The sequence below is a fragment of the Rhinolophus ferrumequinum genome, chromosome 3 (genome assembly GCF_004115265.2).
Source record: "Rhinolophus ferrumequinum isolate MPI-CBG mRhiFer1 chromosome 3, mRhiFer1_v1.p, whole genome shotgun sequence".
Lineage (NCBI taxonomy): Eukaryota > Metazoa > Chordata > Mammalia > Chiroptera > Rhinolophidae > Rhinolophus > Rhinolophus ferrumequinum.
In genome coordinates this window covers 7,600,640-7,625,724 of record NC_046286.1, presented here as the reverse complement: position 1 = coordinate 7,625,724, position 25,085 = coordinate 7,600,640, and the positions used below count along the sequence as shown (strand labels likewise).

General features: G+C 50.3%; 1 pseudogene; it reads right to left on the bottom strand.

Annotated features, from left to right (window-relative positions):
* Window positions 1-1,277: 1,277 nt before the first annotated feature.
* LOC117018846 (60S acidic ribosomal protein P0-like) lies at window positions 1,278-24,926 on the bottom strand (annotated as a pseudogene).
* Between the last annotated feature and the right edge of the window lie 159 nt (window positions 24,927-25,085).

Below are 25,085 nucleotides of genomic sequence, written 5' to 3'. Positions count from 1 at the left end.
TGGGGTGGGAGCCTACTCTGGTTTCCGATCAGGAGCTTCCCAAACACTGTGGACAATGCCTTCCCTGGGAAAATGCAATTCCTGACTCCTGGAACTCATGCAAGGAAGCAGCAGGGAGGGAGAGATTCCTGGACCTGGATATCAGGAATGTGCATCCAAGTTCCCGCCTCCCCTTGAGCACCTCCCTCAGCTCAGGAGCTTTCTAGGGACTTGCTCCCCCTACTGGCATCACATGGGGGTGGAAGGGGCCCGCCCCACCAAGGCTCTGGGTGGAAGTGTCTGGGAAGGTGAAGGCAAGTGGAACAGCTACAGTTTGAGAGACTGTGCAGATGGCCCAGAACCCCGACAGAGCAGGCTGGGGTTGGGGGTGGGGGGACACACAGCCCACGGTGTCCTCTCTCCTGTCTTCACATGGCCCTGGGCCCAGCTCTTGCCCTGCTCCTCTGTCCCCACCTGGAGCCCTGCTACCTGAGCCAGGACCTCAGAGAGGGAGGTGGGGAGGGAGGGTAGCAGGGGTTGCTCCAAGGAGGGAGGGGATGTACTGAGGGTAGCATAAGCCTTCCCCCAGCACATGTATCCAAAGGAGCAGAGGCTTTTCCACAAGGTTAAAGACCACGTGATGTGTAATGCTGACCGCACGAGAAGGCCATGTGACAATAAGACCAAGAGACACAAAGGGGGCGCCCTTTTTTTGGCCTGCTACCCCCACAATCACAAGGCTCAGCCACTTGGCTCCATCAGCTTGCGGAGGAAGGGGCTCTCTGACAAGGTATGGAGACGGGGAGTCTAATACTGTGGACGCCAGGACAATAGAGAATGGACAAGGGTGAAAACTCCACTGAGAGCCAACATTTACTGAAGTCTTTGTGGCGTCTCCGGCAATAGAGATAAAAGGGACGTCCCGGTTCCTAGATGATCCGTGCTGCGGGAAGGCAGACAGAGAAGCAGTTAGAATCCAGTCAGTGCAGTTAGGAAGGTGAGCACAGGGGGGTGCGAGCATCCGGGAGGGAGCCTACCCCCCTGAGGGAGGGTAGGAGACACAGACGTGATCCTGGGGATGACGTCAGGGGAGGCTGACAGGAAGAGAGTGAGGGGCACCCGGGAGGCAGGAGGGTGGGCCTCATAATTCAGCTGCTCAGTATGAAACCAGTTGTGTCTTATGCGATGCTTCCACCTGCATTCTATTACTTGATTCTTTCTTTTTTTCTTAAAGAGAAGTCAGCCTTTATTTCCTTGTTTCACAAATAAAGGAGGCTGTGCTGGTTGCTTTTTGGGGATTAGTCAAAGAGACCACATCCCATATCCTCATCCAACTCCTCTGACTCTGCCTTTGCTTCCACCTTGGCTGGGGCAGTGGTGGCGGCAGCCACAAATGCAGAGGGATCAGCCAAGAAGGCTTCGACCTGTTCACTAAATGGGAAGGTGTCATCAGTCTCCACAGACAAAGCCAGGACCCACTCGTACCTATTGATGATAGAGTGGGGTACTGACGCAACAGTCGGGTAACCAATCTGCAGACATACACTGGCAACACGGCGGACACCCTCCAGGAAGCAGGAATGCAGTTTCCTCTGTGATGTCAGGCACTTCCGGGCTGTAGATGCCAGCATTGTCAAACACCTGCTGGACAACCAGCCCAGGGAAGATACGCGGCCTGTTCAGCAGTGTAGCTTCGCTGGCCCCCACGGTGTCCCCAGTCTCAATCAGCTGTACATCACTCAGGACTTCAATGGTGCCCTGGACATTGTAGTGGTGACACCTAAAGCCTGGAAGAAGGAGGTCTTCTTGGGCCCCAGACCAGTGTTCTGGGCTGGCGCAGTGATTTCACACGGGCAGTGGCGCCAGCATGGGCGGCAGCATGTCCCTGATCTTAGTGAGGTCCTCCTTGGTGAACACAAAGCCCACAATCCGCTGGATGTGAGGCAACGGTTTCTCCAGAGCTGGGTCGTTTTCCGGGTGCCGTCGGATGGCCTTGCGCGCCATGGCGTTCTTACCCACCAGCACCACCGCCTCCCCGTGGAGGGACGTGTGGACCTGCTGCATCTGCTGGGAGCCCACCTTGTCTGCTCCCACAGTGAAGCGTTTTGGAGCATCATGCACAGGTTGGATGTTCTCAAGGAAGTAGCTGAACTTCCAAGTCGCTTTGTCTTCATGGGCATCCCAGCGGTGCGTCGGATTGCCACACAGGGTTTAAAGACCATGTCACTCTCCTGGCAAGAGGAGCTACATGAGGTGATTCTTGACACAAAGTCTGGGTGCTGGGAACGTTCTGTATCTGTACAGTCTGGCAGCCGCTGTCCACATGTGGCTGCTGAGCAGTGGCAATGTGGCCCGTGCCACTGAGGAGCTGAACTTTAAGTTCTATGTCAGTTTTTAAGTCATATAAATGTAAATTCCAATAGCCACCTGGGCTTCCTGACTACTGGATCCGACAGCGCAGTATGGAGACACTGGGACACATCCGTGACATTAAGTTCCAGTGGGACAGACAGACACTAAACAAAACCTATGTGGTCCTGTGTCAGGTGGTGATAAATGCCATGGAAGAAGACTGAGTTACAGAGTGATGTCGTGGGCCGCTGTTCTAGAAAGGGTGGTGAGTGAAAGGGTGGAGAGCCACGGGGTCATCTGGGGAAAGGCCTGCCAGGCAGGGGAACTGCAATGGCAAAGGCAAAGGCGTGGAGATGGGAACGTGCTTGCAGCAGAGGCCAGAGTGGCTGGAACAGGGGTGGAGTGGAGGATGGGAAAAGAGGTCTGAGCAAACACAGGGACCAAAGCGAGCTAGGCTGCGCAGGTCACAGAGCCCTTGGGTTTTATGCTGTGAACTGGAGCCGTTGCTATTGCCACAGCCGATTGGACCAGGAATTGGTGCCTGAGCCCACTCTGGTAAACCGACTGTGTGCTTACGTTCTGTCTACGCATGCTGCCATTTTTGCTGTGGATAAAGGAAACAGACATGATGTGTGTCTTGGCTGCCTAGTTCTTCTCCTGCTCCCCTTCTCCCAGCTCTGACTTTTTGGGGATCTGCTCTCGCCTATTCCTATCTCTTACCTCTGCTGGCCTCTCAGGCTGATGTCTGGTAGATCTATCTGTGACTGTTCCCCTGGCTGGCACTCCTTCCCCTTCCCCTGGTGGCTTGGCAGAGACAACGAGGGCCTGGCCCGTGGGGGTGTGGCAGTGCTCCAGCCCTGGGGAGTGATGGGGGACCCAGCCTGGGTACAGGAGACAGGAGATACCCGCAAGTGGAGAAGAGTGGCGTGGAATGCTGTGCGGGGGAAGCCCTGTTCTAGAGACAGAACCAGGATTTGTCCAGGACCCACAGAGCAGGGGAGGCAATGCAGATTACGTCCCAAGGTAACTGAGAGGGTACAATGCTTCCCATCTCTTTCCTAGCTCTTTCTCAGCCTCCAGCCCAAGGAGACACGTGGGGTGGGGTGAGGGAACATGCAGAAGTTTCTGGGTCTGTGAAGAGAGAAATGGAGGGGTGGGGGTATTAGTTTCCTTGTTGCAACTGTAACAAATTACCACAACCTCAGTGGCTTAAGACAACGCATATTTATTCTCTTACAGTTCTGGAGACTGAGTCCAAAGAGAGTCCTAAGGTGTCAGCAGGGCTGCTTCCTTCTGGCGGCTCCAGGGGAAACACTGTCCCTTGCCTCCTGCAGCTTCTAGAGGCTGCCAGCATTTCCTGGCTGTGGCCACATCACTCCATTCTCTGCTTGCATCACCGTGTCTCAGACTCTCCTGCCTCTCTCTTTGCTTTACAAAGCACCTTGTGATGACACTGGGCCCACCTGGATAATCCGGGATAATCTCTTCACCTCAAGACCCTTAATTTAATCACATCTGCAGAATCCCTTTTGCCAAATAAGGTAACATTCACAGGTTCTGGGGATTAGGATGTGGACATCTTTTGGGGGGCATCTTTCAGACTAGCATAGGGGCCCCACTGAGGGTATCCTGCTGCAGGCACCGGACTGTGAGGCCCTTGAGGCGGGAAGCCTGTCTTTTCTTGCCCTTATTCCTGCTCGCCAGAGTTTGTCAGGATCATAGGATTGCATGGCCTCTGGTGCCACATGGATTCATTCCTGGCTCTGCCTTTTCCTAGCGGTGATCCTGGGCGAGTCACTTAACCTCTCTGTGCCTCAGTGTCATTATCTGTAAGATGGGAATAATAACAGTACTGACCGCAAAGGATTTTTGTGAGGACTCGATTAAGTAATTCATATAAGGTACAGAGAACCTCACCTGGCATGTGATTAGCGTGTAGGTGCCGTGATCAGAATGTGCGGAGCCTAGCACACGGCGAGCCGGTCAGCTGCCATCATTACGGTTATAATTCCTTTTATCATGCTTCCAACGGACCCAGCCCTGTGACAGGCATGTGGGAGCTACTGAAGGAGGAAGGAGCTCTGTTATACCTCAGGGAATTCCGTTCTAATCAGGAATACAAAGGCCTGTAGAAACAAGAGTTTTTGTTCTAGAATGACAATGTCTAAAAATTCTCACAAATGTTTGTACTACTAAAGTTTCTTCGTTATGCATCTGGGATAGTCATTAGTGCATTTGGCCAAGTTTTTTTCCAGCTCTCCACCTTCTAGGAGACAGGGTTGAATTACACTTTCAGGTCTCGTTGAGGGTGAGTGGGTGAGCGGGTGAGCGGGTGACGGGTAGGGTCCAGGATTGTCCTGGCCAATGAGCTGTGAGCAGAAATGAAAGGGTCACTTCCAGGCCTGAGCGTTTAATTACTGCAAGACCCTCCAGAGTTCTCTCTCTCTCCCTCTGGCATGGCTTCTCTTCCAGCCTGATTCCCCGAGTGGCCACGACGAGCAGCGCTTCCTGCCAATCTGCAATGGACTTGAAGAGCAAGTGAGAATTATATTTGGTTGTTTGAAGCCCTTGCGATTTAGGAGTTACTTGTCACCTCAGCATAGCCTAGCCTCTGCTGACTAATTCAGCCACTAAAATGGCTTACAGGGGAAAAAACCCATTCAGCACCACCATGCTCTTAGTGATGATGGCCTGCTCAGTCGTGGTCTCTCACCAACGTATAGTTTATATCGTTGTAATCCATGAAGAGCATCCACTCTTGTGTTTTACCTTTCCACTTAGTATGTCCTCCCTAGGTGTATGCATCAGTGAGAATGTAGTTTGGCTGCTAACGACAGAAAACCCAAATTAGCAATGACTTGAACACCCACAACTACTTCAATCTCTCAAGCAAAAACTCTAGAGGTCGGCAGTCCTGCCATGATAGCGAGGAATCCAGGCTCCTCCTCTCCTGTTACTCTACCGTTCTCAATAGATGGCTTCCTCCAAATGACCACAGATAGCTGCCCAAACTCAAACTCCATTCCATCCTGAAGGAAGGAGGAAGGTGGGGGTAGGAGGTGGGAAGATTCTCTCTGTAATGACATGTCACATGTGATGTTCTATGCATATCCCATTGGCCCGAACTTGGTCACAAGGCCACATCTAGTTGCAAGGGAGGTTGGGAAATGAAATATTTATTCTGGGCAGTGATGTACTATGCTATTTTTCCCCCCTAAGGCAGAAAAGGAGATGGTTTCAGGGAGACGACTGGCCGTCGCTGCCAGTCTAGGATGGTATTTCTTCCCGTATACGTTCTATGGTTTAATGACCAGTTGGACCTTTTCTAATTTTTTCACACTCCAGAAAACCCTATCAGTGCAAATTGCGTTTCTTCATTTCTGTTATTTCCTTGCGATTTATTTCCCAATGTGCGATAACCTGCCAGGTTGAAGGGTGTGACTCGTTCTCTCTGGCAGTGGCGGCTGTTACATTTTGCTGCACTGGGCTCCCAACATCCGCCCAAACAGCAGAGCTGTGGGGGATTTAGGAGCCAACGTCCCTGTTTCCTTCCAGCCCAGCCAACATCGGCTTGTGCTGTTTGAATTTATTTTTACTGGCTTAGTAGATGTGTTGTTTAAGGATGTTTTCGTTTTCATGTCATTCATTAGCAGCCAGCTGAGGCTTGAGCCTGGGCTGGTTTACAATCCACATTTTCACAAATAGCAACTCTTTTGTTTTCAACTGCAAGGGAAGTTTAAAAGCCCGGTTTAGAGCTGAGAAAACTGAGGCCCTGAGGCTAAAGTCACACGCCAGTTGCAGCAGAGCCAGGACTGGACCCCAGTTCTGACTACTAACCCAGTACTCCTGTAAAAAGAACCTATTTCAAGTACATTGCTTTGTACACCTGAAACTAATAAAACAAAAAAAAAGAAAACCTACTTAATAATAAAACAGGACTGTAATGGATGCTGAGGTACAATGGGGTACCCCTGAGTGGGGAATTGTGGGCCTCCCTAGATGAAGTTTATCTGACTCAACACCTATGGCTTCGTGCAAGCTGCTTCCTCTCTCTGAGACTCAGTTTCCCCATAAGCAGAGTAGAACGATGGGGAGCAGACTCTCTCCAGGGCCCCTCAGCTCTGGATGGAAAAATGCAATAATAGGGGTGGGCGGCCGGATGGCTCAGTTGGTTAGAGCATGTACTCTTAACAAGGTTGCCAGTTCGATTCCCGCATGGGATGGTGGGTTGCGCCCCCTGCAACTAAGATTGAAAACAGTGACTGGACTTGGAGCTGAGCTGGGCCTTCCACAACTAGACTGAAGGACAACAACTTGGAGCTGATGGGCCCTGGAAAAGACACACCGTCACCCAATAAAATTAAAAAACAAAAAATTTAAAAAAGAAAATGCAATAATAATAAATGCTGGCAGTTTAGGAAGGTGGGGTGGGATGGGGAAGCAGGGAGCACTGTCTTTTGGGGATATGGGGAAGGTGGGGCACTTCAGGAGAGGGGTGGGCTGGAGCAAGTCTGCTCAGCCCGTCAGTGTGTGATGGGGCTGTCACTGTGTTAGTCTGGGGGCTGGAGTTTGGGCTGAGGGTAAACATGCACGAGGCTGCTTTGGACGCACAGGTGAGGACTGAGTGTAGGGACTTCACTGCCACTCTTTCCTTCAGCCCAGGGAAGGGGGGCGGGAGCTAGGGGTGGAGTCTGGGGACCGGGGAGGGAGGCAGACAGGCCTGTTCTGGAAGGTCTGGGGTGAGCGGAAGGCTGGGATCCTGACCTGGTGTCCAGCTCCAGCCCGTGGCAATCTTCTCAAAGGACAGAATGTTGCTTGGACGTTCTGGGCTACTGAGGCTGGTGGCCTTGGAAAGGTGACACTGGGAAGTCAGTGAGTGCCCGCGAGACCCCATTCTCCCTGGCCAACTTCTCCCCACCCGGATCCAGTTTGTAAGACCTCCCACTTAACTGATTTCATTTGAATTCATTACCCTGTAAGGTGAGGGGTCAGTCTTATTCCCAATTGTACAGCTGAGGAAACTGAGGTGAGGGGATTAAGTGACCCCACTCATCATGAAGGATCGAAGCCTAGGCTCTCAAACCCGAGGGCTTCCCTCATTCCACGGCTGAGACTGTGAACAGCAAACTTCATGCAAACACTTCAGAAATGGGTGAGTGGGGCCAGGAGAGCTGGGGCAGGAACAGAGAGGAAAGGACAGAAAGGCCGTGACTAGAGGACTGAATGCAGCACTGACAGGGACGTGCCAGCCTAGCGAAAAACTCTGTGTGGGTGTGTCCAGGTGAATGTGCATATACACGTGTGAGTGTATATGAGTATGTGTGAGTGTGTGTGCAAGAATGAGTGTATACTGTGTGAATGTGTGTGTTGATGTAAGTGTGTGTGAATGTGCATGTGAATATGGGAATGTGAGCGTGAGCATGCATGTGTGAGTGAGTGTGCTTTTTGGAGGGAGGTCCTGAGGGATGCGGCCTAAGGGACGAGAGAACCAGGGCGCATGCCTTGGACTTTAGGTGAGGGGTGGGGATGGTGCCATTTCAGGGGTGGGTGAGAGGAAGGGATGGGGCTCTCCCCTACTCCTTAAATGGCAGCCACAGTGCTCCCCCTTGGTGGAGCTAGTGCCAGCCCAAAGGGTCTCAGGCACCAGCTAGGATTTAGAGGGGCAGTTCTGACCTGACTCCTGGAGGCTACATCAGGAGCCCTGCCAGAGGTGGGGAGAGGCCCACAGGCAATTAGAAAGCGAAGGTCAGAACTGCAGGGGCCCAACAGGTATCACTCCCTTCTCTCAGCTTTTCTCCCCCCCCCCCCAAATGACCCTTCTCAGCATCCTATGTCCCCTCTCCCATCTCCTAGACCTCCGAACATTCCAGTGCTGGGCTTTTCTCCACACTATGTGCTCTCTCCCTCGGTGATCCCAGCAGTCTCCTGCTAAAAATGCCATCTGTGTGTCAGTGACTCAAATTTATTACCACCTCTCAGACCTCTCTCCTGAACTCCAGGCTCATGTGTGTGTGTCTGCCTACTTGACATCTTCACTAGGATGTCGAGGGGACATTTCAAACTCCACGTGTCCCAAACTGAGCCTCTCATCTTCCCCCACAAACCTCTCACACCCAGAGTGTTTCCCTACTCAGTAAATGGCAACGGCATCCTTCTCAATGCTCAGAACAAAAACAGGGGAATCATCCTTGACTCTACTCTGGTTTTACACCCCCATCAATCCATCAGCAAATCCCAGAGGCTTTACTTTCAACATCTATCCAGAATCTAGCCACTTATCACATCTCCCTTGCTGCCCCCACCCCTGGTCCAGCCCCGTCACCTCTGCCCTAAAGGACTGCAGAACCCCTCATTGGTTTCCCTGCTCTTCCCACGACCTCCTATTCTCACACAGCTGCCAGAGATATTCTTTAAAAACTTAGGTTATGTCTCTCCTCTGCTCAGAAGCACTGCTCATCTCGCTCTGAGTAAAAGTGTTAAGCATCACAATGACCTACAAGCTCTACAACCTGGCCCCTCATTACCTCTCTGACTTTCCATCCCAACCACTCTTCCTCTCCTTCACTCCACTCCAGCTTTCCTGGACTCCCTGATGGCTCCTCAGACACATGGCACTCTCTTACCTCAGGGCCTTTGCACCAGCTGTTTCCCCGCCTGGATGCTCTTCCCCCAGATATCTGCAGAGCTTGCTCCCTCGCCTCCCTCAGCCTTTCATCCGATGTCACCCTCAGGGCTGTTTGTCTATTTTGTTCACTGACGTCTCCCCAGTGCCCAGATGATACCAGGCAAACAGTAGGTTCACAAGGCACATTTGTTGAATGAATGAATCTAGACCAGCCCCTCATTTCACAGATGAAGAAACAAAGGCCCAGAGAGGGAGACAGTGTCCCTGAGTCACACAAAGAAAATGAGTGGCAGGACCCAGGACCAGACCAGGCACCTCCGGACTGGCAGCCCAGTGCTCCTGCCCTTCCATGCTGGGTAAAGCTGAGAGTGGCAGACACTGTGGGGCCCGCCATGATCTCCTCCGATCCCTTTAACTGGTCTGTGTGTTCATCCCCAACTCCCGTGTGCTTTACAGCTAATGTCTGACTCGGTGATGGTTTCCAGCAGTTTCCCTTGGGCTGTTGGAGCCACCTCACCTGTAAGGAGAGCTCCACCTGTAGGAGTTTGCGTTCCTTCCCCTCCATACACATCCAGGCAGCCCATAGCTAAGGACTGAGGGGAGAGTAAAAAGACCAACAACCTTGCTTTGAAACAGCACCAACGCTGCGGTGGGATTTACACTCCAGAGTTCTTTGTGGGATTAGATTGAGGTTAGGCCCTTGTCTGAAATCTCCCCGGGGTTGGCCTCTTCTTCTTTCCTATGCTGCTTCACCTCCTCTCTTGTCAGATTCTCAAGGGAACATTCCTGTAATATACTGCCTGTGCGTGAGTCCTCATAGCAGTGTCAGCTTCTGGAGGAACCCAACTTAAGACATGGACTTCTGTGCTAACCTGGGATAGACTTGGGAATCCGTGACGTGTAGGAGAAAGACCCCAAGCTTAGAGACCCAGTTTTCAATCTGAATTTAGCCCCTGACCTGTGCGAGACCTCTGGGGAAATCCTGAGCTCTCTGCGCCCAATTTCTCCCACTGGAGAAATGATGTGAATTACAGCTTTCTATGAAGATGCCGTGAGGAATAAATGAGATGAAGTACGAGACGCACCTCGTGCAATGGCAGCACATAATAGTTACAGAAAAAAGCATTAGTTCCTCTCAGTCTCCCATTGTGGTCTGTTTACGACCCTGCTTGCCTCTCTGGATACAGTTCGGGCTCCAAGATTTCTCCCCAGCAGCGGAGCAGAGAATGCATAGCCTTGAGTGTGATGATTTAGAAACTTGTCACTTCTTCAGGGAGCACTGGGGACCTAAAGGAGGGGTATCCTTAGGCCATTGGGCATCTCCCAGAGGACAACAGGGTGAGGTCCAGGGTGAATAAGACTCTCTGGGATGAAGGGAAGAAGCACCTCTCTCTCTCTCTTTCTTCCCAAGGGTTCCCACAGTTTACCAGCAGCTACGTGGTACCCCCAGGCAAGAAAACATGGGCAACCAACTCCAGATTGTAAAAACCATTCCTGGGGGGGGGGGCAGCATGCCTTTGAGTGACATGATGGCAGCAACAGTGGACAGTGGTGAGGCCCAGGAGCCCTAGAAGCCACGGAGGAGCTGAGGTCAAAGAGGACTTATGACTGCAGGATCCGAAGAGCTTCCTCCACCAGCATCCATCTCCCTCCCACGTGCTGGATGGCTCCCAGGCTGACCCCACTGTCTGCTCATCCCACACCCTCTGACATTTCATCTGCAGCCCTGTCCCCGCAACCCCACTCTTGCCCTATATCTGCGTCCAGGCTTTCTTGTAAGTCCAATCTGTCCCCAAAAGCAAGGGTCAAGTTCATCTTTATTTCTTTTAGAGTATAAATATTATATTCTATTATATTTTAGAGCTAAAATTTTATCACTCATCAGATCCAACCGCCCCTCTATTTTGAAAACATGACAATAGCAGCACAGAGAGGAAAATTGGTTTTCTTGGGGACCCACAGTGAGTTAGCAGTGTAGCCAGAACGGCATCCCTGATGCCATTCTGTTGTATTTTGTCACCACAGGGACATCCATTGTAAACTGGCAGATGAGGTCAATTCCAGAGCGTCAGCATTCCTGCCTGTGGCAAAGTCTCCAATACAACCTGAAATGTGCAGAAGTGTGGGCCACACGAAGCTGTTCTGTATTCTGCGTATTGTTTTTATCAGTAGCTGGAGGAAAACAAAGGGGAGAGAAGAGACCAGTATAAAGTACCTGCCATGTGTTGGGCACTGCATATGTACCAAAATGGTAAAACTGAGTTTTCAGTGGAGTCACCATCATACCATAGAGGTGCAATTCCAGAGTCAGATCTTATGTATAGAATTTGCCAAGGAAATGGTCAAGAACCAGTTTCATAACTTGTAGTACCCTTAGCCAAGGCAAGGACATAGAAAGAGAACAGTTAGTAGAAAAGAAGATGTGGTGAAGGGATTATGTTGGAGAGAACTCTTGCTATGCTCTAGACCCCATCTTAGCCCCATTAGGATGGCTATAATCAAAGACACAGATAAAACCAAATGATGGTGAGGATGTGGAGAAATTGGAACCCTCATACCTTGCTGACATGAATGTAAAATTGTGCGGCTTCTTTGAAAAGTCTGGAAGCTCTTCAAAAAGTTAGAGTTACCACTTGACCCAGCAATTCTACTCCTAGGTAAATTCCCAAGAGAAGTGAAAACATACGTCCACACAAAAACCTGTCCAGGAGTGTTCGTAGCATCATTATTCATAATGGCCCCAAAGTGGAAACAACCCAAATGTCCATCACTGATGAATGGATTAAAAAAATGTGGTACATCCATACAATGGAATGTTATTCAGCCGTAAAAAGGAACGAAATACTGCTCCATGCTACAACATGGATGAGCCTTGGAAACATGCTAAATGAAAGAAACCAGTCACAAAAGCCAACGTATTGCAGCATTCCATTTATATGAAATGTCCAGAGCAGGCAAATCCATAAAGACAGAAAGTAGATTAATAGTTGCCGAGGGCTGGGGATGGGGTGAGGAAGGGGGACGGGAAGTGACTGCCAATGGGTTCAGGGGAATTTTGGCGGGGGAGGGGGTGATGAAAAGGTTCTAAAAATGATTGTGGTGATGGTTGCACAATGCTTTGAATATACTAAAAACCACTGAATTGTACACTTTAAAAGGGTGAATTTTACGATGCGTGAATTATATCTCAATAAAGATGTCACCCAAAAACGTGACTGCAGAACCATCACTTACCTAAGAGAGAGCAGGAAAATCATGAGCCTGCTGGTGTTTTCCTTCGTGTCAGAGGAAGATAACCCCCATCGAATAAATCTGAAAGAGGCTGTGGGACACAATAAAAAAAAAAATCACAGTGTTTGTTCATCAGATCACTAGGAAACACTATCTTGTTTAAGGTGCTTGTCCAACCTGCCCAGGATTGAGTGCTACCAGAATCCAGTTTCGAAAAGACCTTGAGATGCTGAAATGTATAAGGATGAAAAAGATTAGGAAAAAAGTAATCTAATGTTTAATATAATATCTGCATAAATTCAGAAGAAGGTGGGATGTTCAAGAGAAGTTTGCGTGAAAAAGACCTGATTTCAGTTGGCCATAAGTTGCTAACCATTTGATGTGATAGCCATAAAAGCTCACTCCATCTTAGGTTATATTAAAAGAAAGAAAACCTGTGAGTCAAAGGAAATTATAGTCCCAATGTGGTAAGAACCCAGCTTACTTACTGTGTTCTCTTCTAGGCATCATATAAGATGTACACTGGCAAATAATATCCAGTCCGGAAGAAAGAGACCAGAAATGAAAAGCTAAAAAAACATGTGAAATGAGAACAACAAAAATATCTGAGAGTATTTAACTGGGGCATATAAGATATAGCTTAGAGCTATATAGCTGTCACATGAAAAGTAGAGTAGACTTGGGGGCTGGCCCAGTGGCTCAGGCGGTTAGAGCTCCATGTTCCTAACTCCGAAGGCTGCCGGTTCGATTCCCACAGAGGCCAGTGGGCTCTCAACCACAAGGTTGCCGGTTTGACTCCTCGACTCCTGCAAGGGATGGTGGGCTCTGCCCCCTGTAACTGAGATTGAACATGGCAACTTGAGCTGAGCTGAGCTGCTGCTGAGCCCCCAGATGGCTCAGTTGGTTGGAGCGCTTCCTCTCAACCACAAGGTTGCCAGTTCGACTCCTGCAAGGGATGGTGGGCGCAGACTCCCCCTGCAACTAACAACGACAACTGGACCTGGAGCTGAACTGCGCCCTCCACAACTAAGGTTAAAATGACAACAACTTGACCTGGAAAAAGTCCTGAAAGTACACACTGTTCCCCAGTAAAGTCCTTCCCCAATAAAGAAAAAATTAGAAAAATATATATGAGAACAGCAATTTATAAATACAGGTATTTACTTCTTTAAAAAAAAAAAAAGTTGAGTAGACTTGCACTATACCATTTTTTAGGGATGAGCAAGGATCATGCATGTAAGTGATAGAAAAGTAGGTTTGGGTTTAACATAAGGAACTAAACTAGTTATCAAAATAGACCATCTCAAAAAGAAATTATACTAGCCATAGTTTATTGAAAAATAAGTGAAAGACACTTATTTTTATTTGCTTATTTTGAATAGATTCTACATTCGCAAAACAATACAGAAAGGTTTAAGTGAAAAGTCTTTTTCCTATTCCAAGTTACCCTCTTCACCTCTTGTCCTCATGCATATGGGGACAAAGCTTCCATACGGAAATTAAGCCCCCTTTTTATACAAAAGGTAACATATGATATACAGGGCTATGTCTTTGCCTCCGTCTGGATATTTTCTATTGACCTGTTACAACCTTCTTTACTATTGTGTCTATTCTGATGTTAAACCCATATACTGAGTTCTTCATTTCAGTTATTTTATTTTTAAGATCCGTAATTTTCATTTGATTCTTTTTTATAAGTTCTATTATCTGATGAAATATGCTATTTTGTAATTGTTTTTTCATCTGGTTTCTTGAACATGGTAATCATCGCTATTAAAGTCCTTACCTGTGGATCACTTGTGGATCTGTTTCTATTGTCTATTTTTTCCCTTGGCTTAGGTGATCTGATCCCGTCTCTTGGCATGCCTAGTACTTTTTTTTACTGAATGCCAAACATTTGTGATTTAAAAACTTCACAGTATATCTAAAGACCTTTCCATTAATATTTTGAAACATATATTGATACATTGAAAAACTCCTTTGTTTCTAGATACATATTTTATAAACAGTATCTCCAAACCGTAGAGCAATTCTGCAAGATGTATACCTTGCCCAGAGAGAGAGAGACTCACAACTAAAAAACAGCTAGGACAGCATTCATATCCAAGTCTGTCTAGCTTCAAGTGGGTGCTGCCCTGACAACACTTATGAACAGCCATCACAAGAGGGGCTCAGGTGGATCCTGGAGGGCCAGCTGTTGTAGAGACAGCTCCTAGGATCTAATGATTAAGAGGCTCACTCAAGTTAGCTCAAGGGTCATAGCAGTTAAGAATTCATGTGGCTACAAGAACTGTGTGTTAGTCAAGTTATCAACAGGAAGTAGATAGCGCACTCCAGTTAGGATAATTCAAGGAGGGCTTATATACAAATGGATTAATTACACAGGTATGGGTGAGATGTAGGGAGACCACATGGAAAGTAAAGAAACTCAGAGTTGTCACCACCTCAAAGCTCAAAGGGATAAGGAGAGAGAAATGTTACTGGAACCCAGAGAAGAGAGAGTCATGGAGAATAGGCCACCTTGACAAGAGCAATAACCTTCAGCCAACCCAAGGTGACCTTGCAGGTAGAGAGCCAGGAGAGTAAATAACCCCATTGTCACTATCCTCCTCCTTTCTGGTCTCTTGCCAGGGCTCCCTGTTGTACAGACACAATCAGAAGCCTCCTGAAACAAAGAGGAGGAAGAGGAAGTGATCTAGAATGTGTCTAGACAGGCAGAAAAATATCTGGCACAGAACACACACACACACACACACACACACACACACACACGAGGCCTAAGCAATAAAGATATTTGATTGTATCACATATGTGTGTGTTTGTAGGCAGTCCAGTTTTATTCAGTGGCTCAGTGATGTCATTGAGGACCCAGTCTTTCTCCATCTTTTCGCCTCACCACCCTCAAATAGTTGACTTGCTATCCTTAAGCTCATTGCCTCACAGTCACAAGATGGTTTCCACAACTTCCAGCATTCAATATAGGAAGAAGGGGCACACTTCCTTACCTATCTCCTTTAATCAAGGAGTAGTCATTCACAAAAGCCTCCTGCCCCGAGCAGTCTTCCTCCTGAATTTCATTGGCCAGACTGGGTTACACCCTTGAACCAATCACTAGTAAGGGTGGACAGGATTGCCTTTGTTGGCTTAGACCAACCATGTTTTCATCTCCTGGTGCCAGATTGGATCCACTTCCTTGAGCATGTTGCCCCCACCCCAACAAAATCAGGTTCTATAGTCTAAGGAAGACGGAGGGATGGTGTCATGTAGGTAATTGGCCATATCAGCCTCAGGTATTTTTACTTTCCCCCAGGAAGCCCCAGGCATAGCACAGGAACCCAGGGGAAGCAGCGCAGCTGTGCTCAGGGCACCAGAAGCAGCTGAGGTTCCGGATGGGCCAAACCTCCTCCCAGCCAATCTCTCTGCACCACAGGGTCTCCTCTCTCTGGCCAGGCACTGCTTCTATCTGCTCTGCCCTCCTCTCACACACCCATTCCTCTGCCTGTTTGTGGCGTCCCCTCCCCCAAACCCTAGCTTCTCCAGCCCCTCTCAGCCTGTTTCAGGGCAAAGCCCTACTGTAGTTGAGGCTGGGATGGGGGGAAGGGTGGGATTGTGGGTACAGACAGCACAAGAGCAGCAGGGGCTGGGGACAGAGGCAGTGTCCTTTATAAGGGTCCGTGCAGAGGTCAGGTGAGGGCAAATGAAGCTGGGGCAACGTAATGGGATAGAATTTACCCAGATGTGAATAAATGCATAATGAAATCCGGGTGTGTTTATGCATTTGAAAGAGGGTCATTCAGTGCAAACTTGAAATCAAAACTCTCCTGAATGCTACATTTGTACTATGCCCCATCGACTGACAACTGGGGAAGAGTGTCCCCCATGTCCACACCTCTGGCGCAGGCTCAGAAACCATTACTAGTAAGAAGGGCATTCTGGGGGGTGTTGTAGAGGCTATTGGTGTCCTCCTAGTCCCCTCTGTCAGGCCCCTACATCCAGCCCCAGCTGCTAAGGGCTCACAGCTGCCCCCTTTTCTGGAGAACAGAGCCACACTCCCCGGATGTCTGGGAGGTTCCCACCTCCCCACCCTGGGCTCCTCGCTGCCAATAACTGCCTGATTGGGTGGATGGGGGTAATAAGAAGTCAGCCCCCCATTCCCCCAGGGGCCAGCTCTGTGGTGCTGTTCATGTTCCAGAATCTCCTGTGGGTCAGGCCCACCCAACCTAGCTATTTCTCCTGGCCTAGCTGGTCCCTTCTCTCTTACTCCCACAATAAATCATCCACAAAGAATTCCCATCCCAGGTTCTGCTTTTAGGGAGAAGTTAAACTAGACATCTAAGGCCCATCCACTCTGAGATTCAGAGGCTCAGGGTTCTCCATCTCACAGAGCTTCCCAGGGGTGAGAACAATAAGCAGGAACCCCGTCTCCTCCATCCTTCTCCTTCTCCTGTCACTGCACAGAAATTCTTAGAGCAGCCACTGTGTGCTGCACATGCCGCTGGGCTCTGTGAGTAGAGGCACAAGATGCAGACCCTGATTCCAATTGTAATTAGGGAGGCAGAACACGCCTATAAAAAGGGAAACAGTCATAGCAAACGTATATGCCAAGGCCCCAGCAGGTGAGAGTTCAGCAGGTGTGCAGAGAAGGGACATGGCTGAAGTCAGGAAAGCTCCCTGGAGGAGACACCAGTTGGTTTAAAACGTCCATAAACAGGAAGGAGGCCAGAGGAATGAGCTAAGAATGAGCTAGGACTCAGGGCCCAAGGCATCGGCCATCAAGCAAAGCAGAACTGTCTGCAAGGAAGCAAGAGAGGTAAGATGGGAGAAGCAGGAGGGACAGGATGGAGAATGAGACCAAAGTTCAAAGCCAGAGTGACCGGGAGAAGGAGACTCAAAAATAGGGAAGTCCGTTTGTCTTGTTCATTGTCATCCCCGCTTTCTCCCCAACAACGCTTAGCACAGTGCTGGGCACGGAGCAGGTGGGTTGTGTTTGCTGAACAGGGTCCTACACACGGGACCCTTCCTTCTCACCCTCTTCCCTGGATCCAGGCTCCTCTGAGCAGGAGCAAGGGCTGAGGGATAGGAATGCAAGTGGAGCCTTCCAGGTCAGCGTGACCTGGTCCCCAGGGAACTGGGGAAAGGAAAGGCCCTCCCCTTTCATCCCAGCAGGAATTTAATTAGGAGAGCTAATTAGTGGACAGGGAGTGAGAGATGGAGGCACTGGCGCTTGTGTGCGTGCGTGCATGAGCATGGAAGCTGAGGATAAATTTCAGGCTTGTCTTCCGCCGGGAATGAAGCCGCAGGGACGGGCTGCTATAATTGGACAAGAGCCAGGGCCCCTGCGCTGGGCTGGCTCCATCCCCCTCCACCAGGGACGGGCTCCAAGGGCTTGTGTGGGTGCACCTGCGCCGTGTGTGTGTGTGTGTGTGTGTGTGTGTGTGTGTGTGTGAGCACCCACACATGCTCACAGATACACATACACTCTGCTACACAAGTTTGCACACTCACACAAACACATCACACACATGCATGTACTCACACTCACACACACCTTCACACACATCCACTCACTCAATTCATACACTGACACACACTCACACACTCCCACGTACCTTTGCATACAGGCACACTACACACTTACACACTCGTGCACATGTTCACACAATCACCTCCACATACCTCCACACACTCAAAATATACTCACATACACATTCACACACTTGCCCACACACAAGCACACATTGCCCGTGCACTCACACATACCCACACTCGCATACACGCATGCACATGCAGGAGAAGCAGTTTTTAACTCCATGGCTGCACACCCAACTCAGATCCCTCTTAACGTGCTAGAATGTTCTGAGCTGTACCCCAGGGCTATCAGCTGAACTGGCACCCTCCACCATACAAACACCAGCCCTCTGCCCTCACACCCAGGCCCTCGATAAGATCTTCTCCCACCCCTTGGCTCTCCCAAAGGGAAAAGAAACTCCTCAAAGCGGATGCCATGGTCTTCCTTGCTCCCATGGCCTACACATGCCAGGGTGAGGAAGTTCTTCCTTCCTGCTACCATCGGTCCTCTGCAGACTCAGGCCAGTCTGGTTCTCATGGACAGATAACATTCTTACCGGACATGGACAGTACAGCACAGGTCCCAAGAGAGCCCAAGCCACGCTCCAGGGCTGTATTACCTGATAAGGGCAGGGCTGTGGAGGTGTGTTCAAGTGCATGGGAAACGTGTGCATGACTTTGGGTCTGGCCTCCAAGGCTTCTAATCCAGTTCTGAGTAACCTCGGGCGAGTTACTAAACCTCCCTCAGTCTCCTTGTCTGTAAAGCAGGGCAACCACGGTTCCAGGTGCTGTGAAGAGTGGGTAAAAGTATACGTGTAATGTGCTTAGCACAGAGTGAGGCACGTAGTGTGTGCTCAATAAATGTAACACTTATCATCATGGGAGCGAAACCCAACACGCCCAGCTTCCCACTCCCTGACCAGGGTTCACACTTATCCTCCAGGCCTGGCTCCCTCTGGCCTTCCTTCCCTATCTCCGAATAAGAAGACAGGTTATTAGTACAAATTTGATCAAAATGACACATGGATTAGCATGTACGCTGCAAAGTCTAATTCTGTTTACTGTTCTAAGGGAGCATGCAATTATTACAGGAGCTGGGACAGAGTGTTTTTAATAACATTTCTTGTTAAGATTTAATTATAGGAAATTGTATTTTCTTAATCACTGAAAACTCAACTGGCTAGGAAGAGAATCGTGATAATTTTGTTTGCAGTTTATTAAATCCTTAGGATATTCTTTCTCTTACATTTGCTTTTATTATGTGCTGCTGCTAAATGCTTTTTAACCCTTGGAGCTGTGAGGAGGGAGGCCTTCGGGGGGCCATCCCCTGCCTCCCTGTCCTCAGGGCCTCCACTCCTGGCAAACTCGAAGGCCAACTACCCTACAAACCAAGGCAACTTAGGAAACTGAGTTGTTTGGTTTCCTGCTCAGTAAAAAGAATGGGTGTGTTCTCCTCCTTGTTTGAAGTTGTGCTGAGAAACCGTCCACAGAATACCTGGCCCTCACACCAGCCTCCCCTGGAAACCCAGCCCCGGTGTATTTATCTCCCTGCCAAGAACCCCTGAGGAAGATTGCAGAAGTAACCCTGTTCTCCCACCCGCATTCACAGAGTGTTCCTGACCACCTCAGGAGGTCCTGAGCCTAGAGAAGTGACCTGCGAGTAAGATGGCACTAAGGGAGCCACCTGACCGCCATCTGTTCTCTTCTGGAGAGGGCAGAATTGTGGGTGAAGTTTCATTCCTATAACCAACTTTATAGGAGGCCTCTTTCCTACCAGATGTTAAGAACTGGGGATACAGAAATGACGATGACAGAGCCCTGCCCAGGGTGTCCACGGGGCCCTCCAGCCTCCTTTTCTGCAGCTTCGGTATGTGCGTGAGGAGGCACAGGGAGACAAGGGGTGGTAAAGAGAGCCTTATACTGAGGAAATGGGATGTGTGAAAACCACAGGCACAAAGGAGGCACAGTCTACCAGTTCCTCCAGGAAACCAGACTCGGGGGAAAAGATGCAATATTATCAACAACATGAGGAGTGATGCTTATAAAAACCAATGTGAGACGCCAGCCCCACAGGAATTTGTGCTGCGTGGTTAAGTAACAGTTTCTCAGCCAAAGGAAAGCGTCTCTGACTATGAAATCCTGTGATTCTAGAAGAGAGAGCGAGAGCGAGAGAGCGAGAGAGAGAATGTGTGTGTGTGTGTGTGTGTGTGTGTGTGTGTGTGTGTGTGTGTTGGTGGGCATTCTCTTGGTCTCAGTCACAGCTCCATCTCTACCCGCCAAGCCTGCCTGGACCTTCTCCATAGAGACACTGCCTTCACAGGTAGCCTTTGCTCCAGAGAGCGCCACCTTTTCAGTCAACAAGTACCACCTGTGTCTAGCCTAGAGCTCTGCAGCAAATCAAACCCACATCTTTATTTTTCAGGAATTCGGAGAGAGGGACAACCAGACAATGAATGGAATTCCCTCATCCGACACATGTCCAGGTCTTTTCACTCTCCTCTACACTCTGAGACCCTAGCTCTTTTAACTACCCCCCAGTGGCCTCTCTGTTCCCTCCAGGTCCCTTTGGTGTCTTTGTTCTCTGGATCTGGGGAAAGCAGGCCTGACAGTGTTAACCCCCAATGGCAGAGTGCAGGACATCAAAGAGGCGGCAAGAGAGGTGATGGATAATAGATGGCTGGGAGCATGAATGATACATATGCAGATAAATGATGGATAATGGGGCCCGCGTGATGTATAGGCTGCAGCCCTAGTAATAGGTGTGTAAGATACATATAGATTGATGGAGGGAGACAGTTTCTCAGACAACAGACACAGGGTCAGCTGGAAGGACTGATGCAGGATCTGTGACGGATGCATTGATACTAGATAGGCAGGGACATAAGAGTCAGGACTGGTACCCGGGAGACAGCACAGAGGGATATATGCAGAGAGGGACTCCTGGGCACAGGGGAAAAAAAACAACCGGCAACAAATGGACACCCAGCACCTTCCACTGACGGCCACTGCTGTTTCCCAGACAGCCATGCTAGGTCGCAGGACAGAGCGGGTGAGCTGAAGAAGCCGGGACGCTTGGACGGGTGATGAATGTGTCGAGAGATGATGAAAAGATGGGCGGGCCCAGTGATCAGGGCGCTCCCCCTCTCTTCCCTTGGCCTCCCTGCGCCCTGGGCTGGGCTTCCAGGCCGCTGTGTGCTGCCCGGCGGCGGGGTGCTGCGCTGCTAGTGGCCGCACGGGGGCGCCCACGGCCGGGTACCCCCGCGGAGGGGCGGGGAGGGGCGGCGGACCGCGGCGGGTCCAGCATCGGAGTTTGTTTCCATGACGCCCGGGCCCACGTGACCTCCTCCCCACTCCCCCCTCTCCTTCGCTTCATAAATAATGCCCCTGGTTAAAAACTGCTCCCCAAGGAAGGACAGGAGAAAGACTTCTTGCTGGGCTGCTTTCCCCAGAATCGGAACAAGTCATTGAAGCCCTACTGCCTTTCAGAGCTACCCGAGTCAGTTTGTTCCTTTTCTCTGTCACTCCCTCGGCTTGTCCCTCTTGCCCAGTTTTAAATCGTTTCTCTCTCACCAACCCCACCTCCTCCTTCCCCGGTCCTCAGGGTCTTCCCGACCCCAGCTCCTCTCCGAACCAGCTGGTACAGCATGAAGAGACAGTGAGGCAGGCTATTGTTCTGGAAAGGGCAAGGCAAAACTCCTGGGAGACGGCGCGGAGGGCGGCTGGAGCAGATAAGACGCTCTATCGGCTGAAGCTGGGATGTAGCGTAGCTCGGGTAAGGGGGCCTGTCTCAATGTGAGTCAGGCTCAGCCGCCCCTCCCCCGCGCACAGATGAGGCATAGAGGCGTCGGGATGGACAGCGGCAGATGGCCCTCCCTCAGCTCCAGCTCAGAGCCGTCTCCAAGTTGGATGGTACAAAACTACAGAGGAGGAGACAGGAGGAGCATAAATCCCAGTAGCAATGGCCATGGGGAGGGTTAGTGTCCTGGAGGTGGAGCTGTCACTGCTGGAACAAAGGACCCTTGCCTAAACCCATGGTTTCCTTGTGTTGGCTGGAAGCTGGACGCAGACTCAAGCTCTCCAGAAGAGACAAACTCTGCTGCCTCCAAGGCGCGCTTTCCCAGTTCTTTCCAGCAACAACTTATTACCCTACCGCAGGGCCCCTGGAAACAGAGAACCTTGGAGAACCTTCTGCAGAGAGGCCAGCCAGGGAGTCACAGAGAGGTTAAGTGACTAGCTCAGTGCACCACAGCCTGGAAGCGGCAGGGTGGTAGCTACCATCAAACCCAGGGAATTCTCAGTCCTGAAGAGTTAGGGGAAGCAGCAGGGAAGGAAGAATGAGACACACAGAGAAAGTGGTCAAAGGTGGGATTTCCCCCTCCAAACAAGTCCCCACCCCTGCTTCACATACCCTCTCCAGTTCACTGCCCTTGAGATTAAAAATATAATCTGCCCAGAGATGACACCAAAACTGTTTTTAAGAAGCAGTAGGAGGTTGTCTAGGATTGGCCAGAAGTGAAGGGGGGCTGAGAGGGAATTCCAGGCAGAAGGGACCACAGAGCGGAGGCAGAGAGGCATGGAGTGTGAGGGGAGTAGAGACAGCTCTGTGTTGCTGGGGGAAGCTTCAGCAGGAGCAGAAAGGACTGCAGGAGAAAAAGCAGGGCTGAGGTCACAGAAGTCTTGTTCTCCTTCTAAGAAGCTTGAAGTAAGGAGCCACCAAAGGGTTCTGAGCAAGGAGTGACAGTTTCAGATCTGTAATATGGAGGGTGTATTGCAGGCAGTGAGTATGGAGACTGAGCAGCCAGTTAGGAGGTTACTGCAACCGTAAAGACGGAAGGGGAAGCAATGGGGAAGCACATCGGAGTAATAAGGATTGGCTTGGGGGGAAAGAGAGCATCAAGAAATATTCTGGAGTTCCAAGCATCAGGACCTAAAAGGATGGAGACAGAGTGAGCAAACCTGAAGTCAAGGCTGACCCCTGGGTGTCTGGGTGGGGTGTCTGGCCTGGGTGTGGGTCAATGGTAGTGCCACCCTCTGAAAGGTCACGTGGGAAGAAGAGCAAGCTTAAGGGCGATGTCCAGTTTGGAGCATGTTGAGTTTGAGGTACCTGATGGTGCACAGACCGTCTGTCCAGGGGATAGTTGGGTATTCTGGCCTGAGCCCCAAGGGCAAAGGCTGAATGGACCAGTAATGTTTGTGGGGGCTGAAATCCAAGGGGGAGTAGAGGCGATTGACAGAGGTGGGGGAGGGCCAGAAAGGGCCAAGAAGGAAGTTGACAGAACACTATGTTGGGGGAGGGGAAGGGATTTAAGGGGAGGGGAGAGCAGAGGGGCTGGTGAAGGAAGGAGGGAGTGGTGCCAGTGAAAAAAACACTAGTGCCCCCATGGACTTGGTGCTGGACGTCTTATACATAACCAAGTTCTAGCAGGGAATTCAAGGAACATTCAAACTGAGTAATTCAAAGAGAGTTTAATGAAGGCGTGGCAAGATGCAAAGGTGTGGGGAGGTGTAGGAAAGTCAACAGTGGGTGGTGAAGCTCCAGGGCTAGTAACAGGGAAGCCATTCCCAGGGAAACCTGGAGGGAGAGCCACCTGGAGAAGCCACTGGACAGGAACTATAGCTGGTGTGGAGGGACACAGCCAGTGGCCTGCAGCTCTGCAGGGAGCAAGTCAGGGGATTAAATACCTCAGCCTCACTCCCCTCCCTCCCTCCACCTCCTGGGGGTCTCCCCATTGGTGGGGCCCAACCTGAGGTCAGCGACTTCACCATGATTCCCACCACTTGCTTCCAGTTCTCAGCTCCCTCCCTTTCTTCTTTCTGTGATTGCCTTGAGAGCTCACTAAGAGTGAGCTAGTGGCACACAGAGAGGCTGGCTGCCACGGAGCTGGAGGGCAGGGACCCTGAGCCATGCAGCCCACAGAGGTCAGCCCTGGAGCCCACACTAACCATCAGGCTGCACAACAGCCTTGGTAAGCAAGCAGGTAAACACACTGACCCACGTAACTCATGAGACAGGGGTGCCCTGGATGGCCCCCCTTGCTCCTTTCTCTCAGCTCTGCTTCTTTCTGCCTGACCACCCATTCCTCCACATCTAACCTCACCCCAAAGGGAGAAGATGCTCTTCCCTGCTAGTTCCAGCAGCAAAATCCTGGAGAAGGTGTCTGAGTGGTCTGGCCCTGGTCACCTGCCCACCCCAGAACCAGCTACTCTGCTTAGGTGGGGGGAGGGTAAAACCATGCTGGGCAGTGGCCACCCCAGGCACATTCCAGTAGAGAAGAGGGTGGCAGCTGCTGGGAAGAGGAGACTTATAGATTAAAGCTGGGAATGTGCTGAGGAGACAAGCTGGGACCAAGATAGGGCCCTTTGTGTTTCCAAGTGAAACAGGAGGTGAGAAGGCAGCAGAGGGAAATTCTCTCTTTGCCTACTGCTGGGCGTGTACCAAAAATACACCGAGATTTGTCCTCGCACACACCCATAAACACACATGTTTGTATCTATATAGGCACATACACACGCCTATGCAAACATGCTTACTCACTTTATACTGCTGTGCAGGCTTATACAGTCACTGACACATACACTGTATCAGTCAGGCTAGGCAAGGTGAGGCTTCATTCACAAATAACTCCAAACTCTCAGTGGCTCAAACACACAAAGGCTGCATTCTTGCCCACACTGCACGTCCATGCCAGCCTCTGCTCATCCTAGGCACCCAAGGACCCCGGCTGATGGAGAAGCCATCAGCTCAAACTTTGCTGGTCACTGTGCCAGAGGGAAAGAAGACCTCTGAAAGGTCTCACACCAGTGACTAAATCCTTCCCCCAAGTGACACTTTCTCTTCTGTTCATTGACCAGAACTGGTCACATGGCCCCACCCAAGGAAGCCAAAGACCCTGAACATTTTAGCAAATAGTACTAATGACTACCACAACATAACACAGGTGTGTGCTCACACACTGATTGCTTTTCCCACGGCTTTCTTATTGTAATCGTTTATATCTCAGACTCCTAACAATTCCCTGTGCCCAGCAATTAGGGTCAAAAGTGCCCTGCCAGGAGCTAGAGGTCATTGTAACCTCCCACCCTTTTATTTCAGGCCCTGTGTGCTGCCCCCAACTCTCCCTCTCTCACCTGGGCCCCCATCATCCATCTCCCCTCCACGCCCACTCTTCATTGCCGCCCCTTACCCCATGCTTCTTCCCTCCTGCCAAGGAGAAAAGAAAGGGACAGCTGCACATTTATTCAGTGCGACTTCACACCGCCCCACCGCTTGCTTCCAGTTCCCCGCTCCCTCCCTTTCTTCTTTCCGTGATTGCCTTGAGAGCTTACTAAG